Source organism: Mobula hypostoma, chromosome 4, assembly GCF_963921235.1.
Source record: "Mobula hypostoma chromosome 4, sMobHyp1.1, whole genome shotgun sequence".
In the NCBI taxonomy this organism is placed as follows: domain Eukaryota; kingdom Metazoa; phylum Chordata; class Chondrichthyes; order Myliobatiformes; family Myliobatidae; genus Mobula; species Mobula hypostoma.
Window position 1 is genome coordinate 115,143,640 of NC_086100.1, and position 12,674 is coordinate 115,156,313.

General features: G+C 43.6%; 1 protein-coding gene and 1 non-coding gene across 2 annotated transcripts in view; both read left to right on the top strand.

The window, feature by feature from the left end:
• The window catches only part of tmem144b (transmembrane protein 144b), a 109,704-nt gene that overhangs the window by 33,853 nt on the left and 63,177 nt on the right, over window positions 1–12,674 (top strand). The window lies entirely within an intron of this gene.
• trnag-gcc (transfer RNA glycine (anticodon GCC)) lies at window positions 12,050–12,120 on the top strand. The gene has a single exon. It is a non-coding gene; the product is annotated as a tRNA-Gly (tRNA).

Sequence of the window (12,674 nt, forward strand, 5' to 3'; positions counted from 1 at the left end):
TCTGGAACTATTTTTGCTGAAAATGTTAAAAATGAAATCTCGGTTCAGAATCCTTATTTTGATGCTGTCCTACTTTTGTCTAAAAATTAGCTCCATAAAAGTCACGTTTGCCTCCACTTTAACCATATGTAAGATAGAGATTGTCAGCTTCAGGTGCATGCAATTTGAATTTATGAATACGGGCTGGATAAGCAGTTCACATCACAGTGACTGTTGCATAAGTAGAAGTAAAATTGGAACAAATACAATATTGACCATTAAGGTTTCCAAACAATTAATTAAATGATATTTTTAATTTTAATAAAGAGATAAGTTTTAAATTGTTAGTGATTTAATTGTTAGTGAGATTGAGATGATAAGTAGAGTTTCATGTCCAAAACCATTCATGTGGAAGTTTCTCTGCAGCCAGGAAAATGATGAAGCCAACAGTGACTGTCAAACTAGCTGATTCCACATAACTTTAAACCCATTACTGATGTCAACGAGGTATTCAGTAGCTCAATCAGAACTATCACGCATATTTGTAGAGTAAATTGTAATATATTTTATCCCTAATAATCTGAATTTTTAAACCCAAAGCTCCTTTCCAGTTTCATTTTTAGCTGATATTGTTCGTCATCTGTTCAGATCTTTTATCATTTCAGATTTGGGTATATTTTGCAAGACCTGGGCTTCAGAACCTCCCTCTGCAACTGGATCGTCAGCTTGCCCACTGGGAGACCATACTGAGTGTGGATCAGATACCTCATTGGCTCCTCATTGACAATCAAACCAGGCACATGATGAGTCTCCTCCTCTATTCTATACATAAGGTTGTGTGGCTCGGCATAGCTGCAGGGCCATCTACATACTGGAGTGAGATAGGTCAGCTGATTGACAGCTGTCAACATCTCAGGGGACCTATCTTGGGCCAAGCACATAAATGCAACCATGAAGAAAATGCTCCGTCATCTCTTCTTTCTTAGAAGTTTAAGAAGAATTAGCATGTCATCAAAACGTCTGACAAATGTTTACAGGTGTACAGGGGAAATCATTCTCACTGGTTGCTTCAAAGGCTGGTTTGCAAATTGCAGTGTACAAGAATGCAGGAAGCTAGGGAGAGTGGTGAACTCAGTCAGTTCCATCATGGTAACACCTTTCATCACCATCAAGAACATCTACAATAAGCAATTTCTTGTGAAGGTGACTTCCGTCACGAAGGACCCCTACAGTCCGAGCCATGCCCTCTTCTGATTGCTGCCAACAGGCAGAGCTAGGGAAGACTCAAGGCAGCAGCTTCTCCTCTCGATCACCAGGTTCTTGAATTGACCTGAGAAGCCCAAATTCTAACTCGGACTGTAGTTCTCCCCCTCAACTTACACTAATATTATTATGTTTATTTTTCTTTTATTTTGTCATGCAAGTTTTGAAAGATTTACATTTAAGTTTATGGAGTTTATGTTTTTAATGTACTGTACTGTGGCAAAAAGATCATTTTCATGGTGTGTGGACATTGGGTATATATGCCCAAGGCACAGCCTTGAACTTGAACCTATTTCCCAATTCTTTAAAATGTTTATTAATCTTTGCATAATACTCCACTTTCCTTAGATAGTAGGCATCTACTTTTTAAATGCCCTATATTGGTTATCTCTTTTCTCTTCGTAAAATCACCCAGATTGATTTATTCTTTGCTCCCTCCTTCAGCATGATTGTGTCTCAGAGTGTCTGGCGGCATCTACATCATAACTTAGAACAAATAGTGAGCAAGGAACAAATGGGCTGGACATGCAAGCTAGTAACTCCTAGTACCATGTGCTAGTCAGGGCAGGAATGGGATGATAGAACAGATGAATGAGTGGCTGAGGAACTGGTGCAGGGGGCAGGGTTTCAGAATTCTGAATCGATGGGATCTCTTCTGGGGAAGGTATGACCTGTACAAAAAGAATGGGTTATATCTGAACCGAGGCAGGTTTGTGAGAGCTGTTAGGGTGGGTTTAAACTTATTTGGAAAGGGTGAAAGGAACCAGAGTGATCGAGCTGAGGATGAGGCAGTTGTATACAAGTAGATGCAGTGTGTAGTGAGACAGTGAGGAAGGACAGGCAGATGATAGGGTGGATAGTGGGATGAGTTGTAGCGTAACATGGGGGCAAAATCAAAAAGGGTGATGAATACAGGGCTGAAGGTGTGATACTTGAATGCATGCAGTATGCAGAATAAGGTAGATGATTTTATAGCGTAGTTAGAGATTGGCAGGTATGTCGCCTTTGGCATCATTGTGTCATTGCTGAAAGGAGATTATAGTTGGGAGCTTAACATCCAAGGATACACATTGTATTGAGAGGACAGGCAGGCAGGCAGAGGAGCTGGAGTGGCTCTTTTGTTAAAGAAATGAAGGCAAATCCTCAGAAAGATTTACCCTTGCAGGTTCTTAATTCTACCTTGTAGGTAGAATTAAGAATCTGCAAGGGTAAAAAGTGAGAGTTATGTACCGCCTTCCAAACATAGCCAGGATGTGGGATATCAGATACAACAGGAGGTAGAAAAGGCACGTTAAAAAGCAGATGTTTGAGATGGCACTTGAGAAGCCAGCAACGACTTTCTAGCAGAAAGCACAAACTACTAATCTCTTTCTTTCTCAAAAATTATCATTGCAATCAGTAGCCTGTAACCTCCATTTCAGAGCCGAGCTTTTGAAACACCTGTTTGACCGGGCATTTTTGCGTTGTGAACTGAAGTCTCAAAGGTGCCAGATGGTTGTGGCGTGGTGTGGACGTGCCGAATCAAAGTGGTGGGTCTCAGGCCTGAGAGTGAGGGATGAGCCAGTGTGTGGCCATTGCTAGAGCAGACTTGGAAGCGATTCGATGCAGCGGAACCAAGGCAAGGCAGTAGGTCCTGGGCTTGAGAGCAAGGAACAAGCCGATGTTCGTCCGATTTAAGCATCAGGCCAGATTGGAAAGGTTGAGTATGAGCCAGGTTCCAGGTCCAAGACCATATCGAAATGGCGGGGCCCAGCTCCGAGAGCGAGGAACAGCCCTCTGTTCAGCCAATTTAAGCACCGGACCAGATTGAAACAGTCAGGGTGACAGGTCCAGAGGAATGACGGGCTGATGTTCAGCTCGCTGCTCGCGAGGATTACTCATCTCTACACTGAGCTGAGACTGTGGCCTGCAACTAACAGGCTCCCGGATCGGCTGTGACTGGCTTCATGGCTGTGGGCTCACTTTGGTGGACTTCAGTTCTGCATGTTATCTGCTTACTTTTATTGTGTGTATGATTTGATTTTTTTTTTCCCTGCTCAGTGGATTGTTTGACAGTCTTTTTTTAATGCTTTCTATTAGGTTTCTTTGTTTTGTGGCTGCCTGAAAGGAGAGGAATGTCATGGTTGTATATAGTATATGTACTTTGAACTTCTGAAGTTTGAACAATATTACATTAGTCATGGGAGATTTCAATATGCAGGTAGATTGGGAAAATCATCATTGGTGCTAGATCCTAAGAGAGGCAATTTGTAGAATATTTCAAAGTTGCAATTAAAATTTATTTCCAAGTAACATATATGTAACCATATACAACCCTGAAATTCATTTTCTTGTGGGCATTCACAGTCAATACAAGAAACACATTACAGTCAATGAAAGACTGCACCCAGCAGACAAATGACTGATGTGCAAAAGGCAGCAAGCTGTGCAAATACAAAAAGGAAAAAAAGAAATAGTAAATAAATAATTAAGCAAGCAGTAAATATCAAGAACATGAGATGAAGAGTCCTTGAAAGTTAGTCTATAGGCTGTAGGAATATCCCAGTGATAGGGCTAGTGAGGTTGAGTGAAGTTATCACCTTTAGCTCAAGAGCCTGATGTTTGAGGTGTAATAACTGTTCTTGAACTTGGTGGTGTGAGTCTTGATGCTCCTGTACCTTCTTCCTGATAGCAGCAGTGCGAAGAGAGCTTGGCCTGGGGGTCTTTGATGAAGGTTGCTGCTTTCCTGTGACAGCGCTCTGTGTAGATGTGCTCAATGGTATTAAGAGCTTTACCTGTGATGGACTGGGCCGTATGCACTCATTTTTGTAGGCTTTTCCATTCAAGGCTATTGGTGTGTTCATACCAGTCAATACACGCTCCTGCACACATCAATGGAAGTTTATTGACGTTTAGATGACATGCGAAATCTCCAGAAAGTAGAAAGACTACTGTGCTTTCTTCGTAATTGCATTTACACGCTGGACCCAGGACAGATCCTCTGAAATGATAACACCGAGGAATTTAAAGTTGCTGAAGCTCTCTACCTCTGATCCCCTGATAAAATCTAGCTCATAGACTTCTAGATTCCTCCTCCTAAAGTTAATAATCAGCCCCTTGGTCTTGCTGACATTGAGTGAGAGGTTGTTGTTGTGGCTCCACTCAGCCAGATTTTCAATCTCCCTCCTATTTGCTAATTCATCACCACCTTTGATATGGCCAATGACAGTGGTGTTGTCAGCAAATTTAATTATAACATTGGAGTTGTGCTTAGCCTCACAGTCAGAAGTATAAAGCAAGTAGAGCTGGTGGCTAAACACACAGCCATATGATGCTTGTGTGCTGATGGAGATTGTGGAGGAGATGTTGTGACCAACCTGAGTTGAATAGGGTCTGCAAGTAGGAAAATTGAGGATCCAGTTGCACAAGGAGATATTGAGGTCTAGGTCTTGAAGTTTACTGATTAGTTTTGAGGGGGTGATAGTATTGACTGCTGAATTGTAATCGATACAGAGTATCCTGATGTATCCACCTTCACTGTCCATATGTTCCAAGGTTGAGTGAAGAGCCAGTGAGATGGCATCTGTTGTTCCGGTAGGCAAATTGAAATGGAACCAAGTCACTCCTCAAGAAGGAGTTGGTTTGCTTCATCAACAGCTTCTCAAAGCACCTCATCACAGTGGATGTAAGTTCTACTGGATGATAGCCATTTAGGCAGGTTACCATGTTCTTTTTAAACAGATGAAGCCAGCTTGAAGCAGCAGTCTACCAAATTGAGAATTTAAAGATATTGGTGAATACTCCAGCCAGTTGAACAACACAGGTCGTTTGTTACAACCACCGATCTGGCTGCAATGTCTACGCGCCCCTGCTGGCGGGCTGCGCAGCAGATTCAGCAATTGCGCTCGTGAATATGCACATGTCAGCTAATTACCATTTCATGGGGTGTACGGGGTGTCTAGGGAGGGGTAGCACCTCTGGTGGGGTTGGGGGCCTGCCGTGCCCTTTTCAGGGCAGCTCGTCCACCTTTAGTCCCCACCTGGTGCTCAGCTCTCACCTGCGGTTCCAAGTAGCTGTAACATGCGCAGTGGCCATACCCCGGTAAACCATCTCAGCAGACGGGCCAAACCAGGTGAGGGTAGCCGATGGGTCTTCAACCCTCGGTGAGGTAGGGAATCTGCCTGTCCCAGTGTGAAGTCTGGCCCTGGCAGATGGAGCAGTGGAGACTGATTAATGGTCCAACGGTCAAGAAGGCAGGCCCAGCAGGCATTGTGGAGCGCTAAGAGCACGACAAGACACTTAGACGTCCTGGTCATCCACTGCAGCAGGGGAGGTCTCCAGTTGTAACGGTTGTCCGTGCCACTGGATCAAGGTCTCTTCTGCACAAGAGAGTGAGATTGCCCCTGTGCAATGGCTGTTCCACTTAAACTTCAAAACGCACAGGTTTCTGTTGTGCGATTCATCAGTCCAAACTCAACTCATCAAGCCCTGCGGCGATGGGGGAGTGGCGAGGCAACAGGTGGAGATGACCACTGGCAGTTGTAGTCACAAACCCGCACGTAGGCGGCCTTTGGACCTTGCTTATTATTTGGGCAGATATGTTGTGTATGTGGTACTCCTACAATGCAACATGGAGGACCTCTAGACCCACCAATTCCACTATTTGTGTGATACTTAATATTACAAGAACTGTTTGTATATTTGGTTGATAAAATCTCATGGCTTGACAGAATAGACTGGGTAGCTTTTGCTCAGTTAAAGTTTTCTGACAAAACACAAACATTGGGAAGATGTGTCAATTCTTCTCAGTTGGGTTCAATCCTTAAAGTTAAAGAGGAAGACCTGGAGTCAAGAGTCATGAAAATGGGAAGAAACTTATTCAGATGTTGTGGTTGTTATCAGAATGCCAAGCTGTAGCACACCACTGGGTATTCACGCCCATTGGAGGGACATAACCAATTCCTATGTCCTGACATCTTATTTGGGGCATGCAGAATCTTCAACTGGAGAACTGTGCTCTTCCTTGCCTGACTACACATACAGAGGCAGGTTGCTTTGAAAAATGTTTCACTTGCTATGTATATTATTATATAGTGAAATCATGTAACTGATTGATATAATTTTCTATCTCTAAAATGTGAGATTACTAATACTTGTGTAAAAGAAGGCGCAGTCAGTAATTTGTATATAAGTCTCATTTTCAGAGAACCGGAATAATATTGTGCGTCGCATTGAAAGCAATGTGATCACCCTGTGATAGAAGTGAACTATCTTCAGGTCAGTATAAGACATTACTAGCTGACCCAATGAACAAAGACAGTGACCCAAATTTTAATCAAGGTAATGGCAAGAACTGTTTGTGAGGAAGAAAATCTTAAAAACGGACTACTATGGATATTGATGCATCATTGTTGTATCTTTATGGAAAAATTATAATGGTAACAATCCTTTCAGATTTCACAATTGCATGTGTCTGAGATTAAGGAAGTGAATACTCTAACGAGAAAATCAGACAGAAACCCCACATTGGAAAGCACTCAATAAGTACTTTGAGCATCAGTTCCTGGAGAGTTCCTCTAGCACTGATGACTTACTGATGCATTTGGTGGAGTTGTAGAGTGCTCCCAAAAGGAGTCTTGGTAGGAGTTTGATCTTGAAAATGATCTGAAAGGAGAAGCGGGATTAGAAATCTTCACTTAGCACGAGAGGGATGTCTTTGGGCCTGAGGGTCTTTTCTTTTTTACTAAGCTCAACCTTCTAAACATTGCAGCTAGAAGCTTCTAAATATCAAATATCGTATGGCAAGAGGTTGTGTTAATTGGGCTTGTTTCAAAGCAGACGACACTGGCTAAGTTGTTTAGTTTAAGAAAGCTTACAGACTACATTGATTTTATCACTTAACATATCAATAGTTGATCTATTAATAGATGGAGGATTTGTGTGCTTAAGGAGTCCACTTCACAACATTAATTGTGAGCACCTAGGATCTGTCTCCAGAAGTTTTTAGGCCAGTTGGGTTAAGAGGTATATGGAAAAAAATATCATATGTATGAAGTCACCCAAGTGGCAAAGAAGCAGTATAAATGTCAATAAGTCCATCTTATTGGGAATGGTCCAGGAGCATCAAGAAGAATGACAGGAAAATGGGGTGAATCTATTCCTCAACCTTCAATTCCTGCGATGGATGACTGGTGTGCTTGTTCCTCGTGGGTATGTCTTTTTAGCTTAGCGTTTTGGAAATTCTTTATGTTTTAGAAATGGTTTGTAATTTGAAATTTTTTCATAAGATAGAAATCCTCTGAGTTATAAATGTGTTTTAAGAATGTTGTCTGGATTTAGATGTGTAACAGTGAAAATAAATGACTGTGTTTAAACTATTTTGTTAGCTGGAAGTACCTTCTCCTTGTTGGGGAGAGAGGTTCCACCACGCAGATAATGGGTATTGTCAGCTAAACTCGCCATGAGGGATAAACAGGGAAGTGGACTAGTCTCTGAAGATTGAGAAGCTACAGTATAACCTCTTTTAGTGAGGGTACCCAGAGCTATTTATATTGAATAAAGCTTAAGATCTTTGTTTGAGCTTAGAACTTCACAGTCAGCAAAGCCAATGCCATCACAGGGTCGATAACTTTAAATTCCTTGGCGTTGCCATACCAGAGGATCTGTCCTTGGACCAGCTTGTAAATGCTATAACAGAGTAGGCATAACGGCACTTCCACTTTCTTAGAAGTTTGTGTAGATTGGCATGTTATGTGAAACATTGCCAAACCTCTATAGATGCACAGTGGAGAGTATAGTTATATTTATTGTGTTCTTTAAGCTTATGTTATATAAACAAAGAAACCCTGCAGCACAATACAGGCCCTTCAGCCTACAAAGCTGTGCCGAACATGTACTTACCTGAACATCAGCTGCCCAAGCGGCATACCTTATAAGGTGTGTAAGAAATGCCCAAAACTTCTTCGGAGGCTGTGGAAGGTCATGAGAAATATCTGGGCCAAAGGTACTATTCCATCAAGTTGGAAATTGGCAGATGCATGCTTTATTCCAAAGGAAGAGGTTTCTTCTACAATTGCCCAGTTTAGGACAATTTCTCTTCTGGATGTGGAATGTAAGATTCTCTTTTCTGTGCTTTCAAGAAGGCTGACTTCTTACATGACGCAGAACCGCTATATCAACACATCCATCCAGAAAGGCAGTATTCCAGACTTCTCGGGGTGTCTGGAACACACCTCAATGATTAGCCATTTGATCCATGAGGCCAAGCAGAAAAAAGGTGACCTAACAGTTGCCTGGTTAGACCTCGTGAACGCCTGCGGGTCTATTCCACATGACCTCATCCTAGAAGGACTCGACCTCTACTACAACCCAGTGGCTATTCGAGACATGATCACCAGCTACCTAGGAGGACTCAAACTCAGATTCACATCAGCCCATTTCACAACTAGTTGGCAGGACCTCCAGAAGGGGATTCCAACAGGGTGCACCATCTCCCCCATCCTATTTATTATGGGAATGAACCTCCTATTATCAGCAGCAGAAGATGTAACCCCTGGCCCGATGCTGGAGTCAGGCATTGTTCAGCTGGCTCTACGAGGGTTCAAAGACAATATCACTGTAACAACTGTGTCACATGTCCAAGCAAGATGGGTATTGGAAACCCTGGGTAATGTAGCCACTTGGGCGAGGATGTCCTTCAAGGCCAAGAAGTCCAGGTGCATGGTGATCAGAAAGGGCAAAGTTACCAGCAAGTTTAGCCTCCAAGTTCAGGATGAGGTCATCCCTTCCATCAAAGATAACCCAATAAAATGCTTGGGGAAGTGGTTTAATGTGTCACTGACAGATGGGGCCAATGTCACCAATGCTGTGAAGCAGACAGACGAATGGCTGAAGAAGTTCAACAAATCCGAACTTCCGCGTAAATTCAAGACCTGGCTGTACCAATACAGCCTTCTGCCCAGGCTTCTCTGGCTCTTCACACTTTATGAGTTCCCCACGACTGCCGTAGAGGGCATCGAGAGGAAAACCAACAAGAACCTGTGGAAATGGTTGGGAGTTCCCCCAAGCTTCTCTTCAGTGGGCCTCTACATTCGTTCTGGACAACTGCAGCTTTCCCTGTCATCTGTTGTGGAGGAATTCAAGGTGGCAAAATGCAGAGCCTTATTAAGCTTGAGAAATTCCAATGATGTCTTGGTAAAGCAAGCAGGCATTACAACCAGATCTGGGCGCAGGTGGGCAGCTAATGCAGCTGGGGAGGAGGCAGTGTGTTCTCTGAAGCTGCGAGATATCATCGGCAACCCCTGTGTCAGGCGGCAAGGCCTCGGCTCAGTTCACTTCCAGCAGTGGGGAAACGCAAGCATAAGGAACGGGCGAGACATGATACCGGCAGAAGTATGGATCCGTGAGGAAGAGAAGCAGATGTCAAAGGCAGTGGAACAAGGGTTCCCAGGGTGCCTGGACAAAATGGGATCTGCCTAAGTGCAAGATCTCACGGGCAGAGTTATGGAGACTGGAGCCCTTCCGTATTTCCTTCCTCTTGCGATCCGTGTATGACACCCTTCCTTCATCATTACATCTGTACACATGGGGGATGAGACAGGACCCGAACTGTAAGCTCTGTTGTCAAAAGGGAACACTGGCTCATATACTGTCCGGGTGTAAAACAGCTCTAACTCAAGGATGGTAGAGGTAGTGCCATGATAAGGTGCTTCTGGCTCTTGCTGACACACTAGAGTGGGAGAGATGCAAGAAGAGGATGGCTGACACAGATTTGAAGAAGGCTATCACCTTCATCAAAGAGAGAGCCAGGTCTTTCATACCCAAACAACCAAAGCCCAATCTGCTGCTAACAGCCAGGTCCTGGGAGATGAAGGTCGATGTGGGAAGGAGGTTGCAGTTCCCGGATGTGGTGCACACAACCCTACGCCCGGACATTGTACTGTGGTCAATGGAAGACAAGGATATAATTCTGCTTGAGCTGACTGTGCTGTGGGAGGAGGGATGGGAAGAGACCCACGAGAGAAAGGCCTTGAAGTATCAGCTCTTAGTGCAGGAGTGTAAAGACAAGGGATGGCAGGCATGGTTATTCCCTGTGGAGATCGGCTGGAGAGGTTTCCCAGACAAATCGGCACGGCTGTTGTTGTTAGATCTGGGCCTGGACGAAAGGAGCAAAAAACAAGCAGCTCGTAGGATGGGGGAAGAGGCAGAATGAGCCTCTTGTTGGATTTGGAGTAGGCGAGAGGAGGGGAGCTGGAAGCCAGGAGCAGATGGGCAGTGATTTGGCCACCACTGCCAGCCCACCAACTGGAGAGTGTCGTGGTTAAGGGTCGAAACATTCGGTGAAGGTTGGGAACCACCTGATGACATCTGCTCCTGGCTGAAGGCTACGGTTACCTTATAAGGTAACTGGAGAATGCACCCTAACAGGTGTATGTAACAGGTACTTCAGAAATTACCTAGGGTTACCCATAGCCCTCTATTTTTCTAAGCTCCATGTATCCATCCAGGAGTCTCTTAAAAGACCCTATCGTATCCGCCTCCACCACCATTGCCGGCAGCCTATTCCACGCAATCACCACTCTCCGTGTAAAAAACTTACCCCTGACATCTCCTCAGTACCTACTTCCAAGCACCTTAAAACTGTGGCCTCCCGTGTTAGCCATTTCAGCCCTGGGAAAAAGCCTCTGACTATCCACATGATCAATGCCTCTCATCTTGTACACCTCTATCAGGTCACCTCTCATCCTCTGTCGCTCCAAGGAGAAAAGGCCAAGGTGCGCTGCATCGGATCTGCAGTAACAATCGTTTCTTTCTTGTTTACACTTGGGCACGGATGAATGACAATCAGCAATCTTGAATGTTGAATAGTTTATTACTATTCACAGACAATTCGCAGAAATAACTTTTCCCCTCACGCACAGTCTAGTGTATTACATATACAACATGCAAATGTAATTGAAAATATTTGGGAAAATTCTTTAGTCTCCAAAAATATTGCGTTGCCGCTCCGTAATAAACCGTTTCTGCGGAACCCCACACCTCCGCCACCCACAAATATAGCGCCCAGTGTCTGGTTGTTTTTTTCATTGCTCCATCTGGATCAGTAAGAATCTACTACAGCTATTTAACTTTGTCATCTACATTAATATAACATTTATTAAATGCGGAGTTATGAACAAAATCACGATTACCCGCCGGGAACTGAATCCCGTCACCGCCTAGTAAACCAAGGACATTATCCACTAGCATCGAGGCCGACAAAAGTATGATTCACTGGTTTATATTGATGGTGTATATTTTATTGATAATTTCTGATGGGAGGGGAGGGGGAAGAGAGGAAAGAGATGAGTATTCCGAGTATTTACCATTTTTATTTCAGATTCCATTCTTTTTAACTCCATTCACGTGTCGGAAGCCAAAATCTCAAACAGACACTCGATTCTTCGAACCATCACATTAAGAGGTTACAAGTGGAATAGGGAAAAAAACGATTTAAAGACATCCACTCTTCTGGTGTGGTGTAACCCGACCTAGAGTGGGGGGACCGCTTGGTCGATCACCTTCGCTCGTCCGTAATAGGCAACAAACTTTGCATGTTAAACTGTGACAAACAAGAGGACATCTGCAAATTCTGGAAATCCAAGCAACACACGCATGTCTGACCCATAGATGTACCATCGGTGGTCCAGAGGTAGTATTTTAATTCTACCAGTGAACCACTATTCACACTGTTCTGAATAGACTGATTAGTGGTGGGTGGTGGGAGGTAGTATTTTAATTCCACTAGTGAATCACTGTTCACACAGTTTTGAATCCTGAGTGAATATCTGCATTGGTGGTTCAGTGGTAGAATTCTCGCCTGCCACGCGGGAGGCCCGGGTTCGATTCCCGGCCAATGCAAGAGTTACTTTTCTAAAAGTGTTAAAAAAAGAAAAAGGTTTTTTTTATGCAATTGTTTAACGAGTGTTCCTGTTTCTCTACATTCTGTATAGGCCCAGCAAAGAGGGATATTATACTTTTCAAGGCAACTTTGAGAACATCTTTGACACAAGAGATTCTGTAGATGCTGGAAATCCAAATTTACACACATAAACTGCAGTTCAGATAGCGTCTACGGAGAGGACTAGAGCCCACGATTCGGGCTGAGAATCGAGACCAGGACTTCTTACAAAGCCTAATGCACCATGATAAAGTGCATTACCGCCACCTACTGATTTGGAGTGTGAAGCAAAGCAAAGAGACAGAAAGTGCTGTATCCACTAAACAGGAGGAAGTCTGCAAATGCTGGAAATCCAGAGCAACACACACAAAATGCAGGAAGTATACCTACTAGTTCCACCCCCAAAATAACTCAAATAATATCACAAAGTTTATGCTTTTTAGCAAGTCAAATACGCACTTATCAGAATCAGTTAAAATAAATATTAAATTTGATAGTGATGTCCTAACAAACT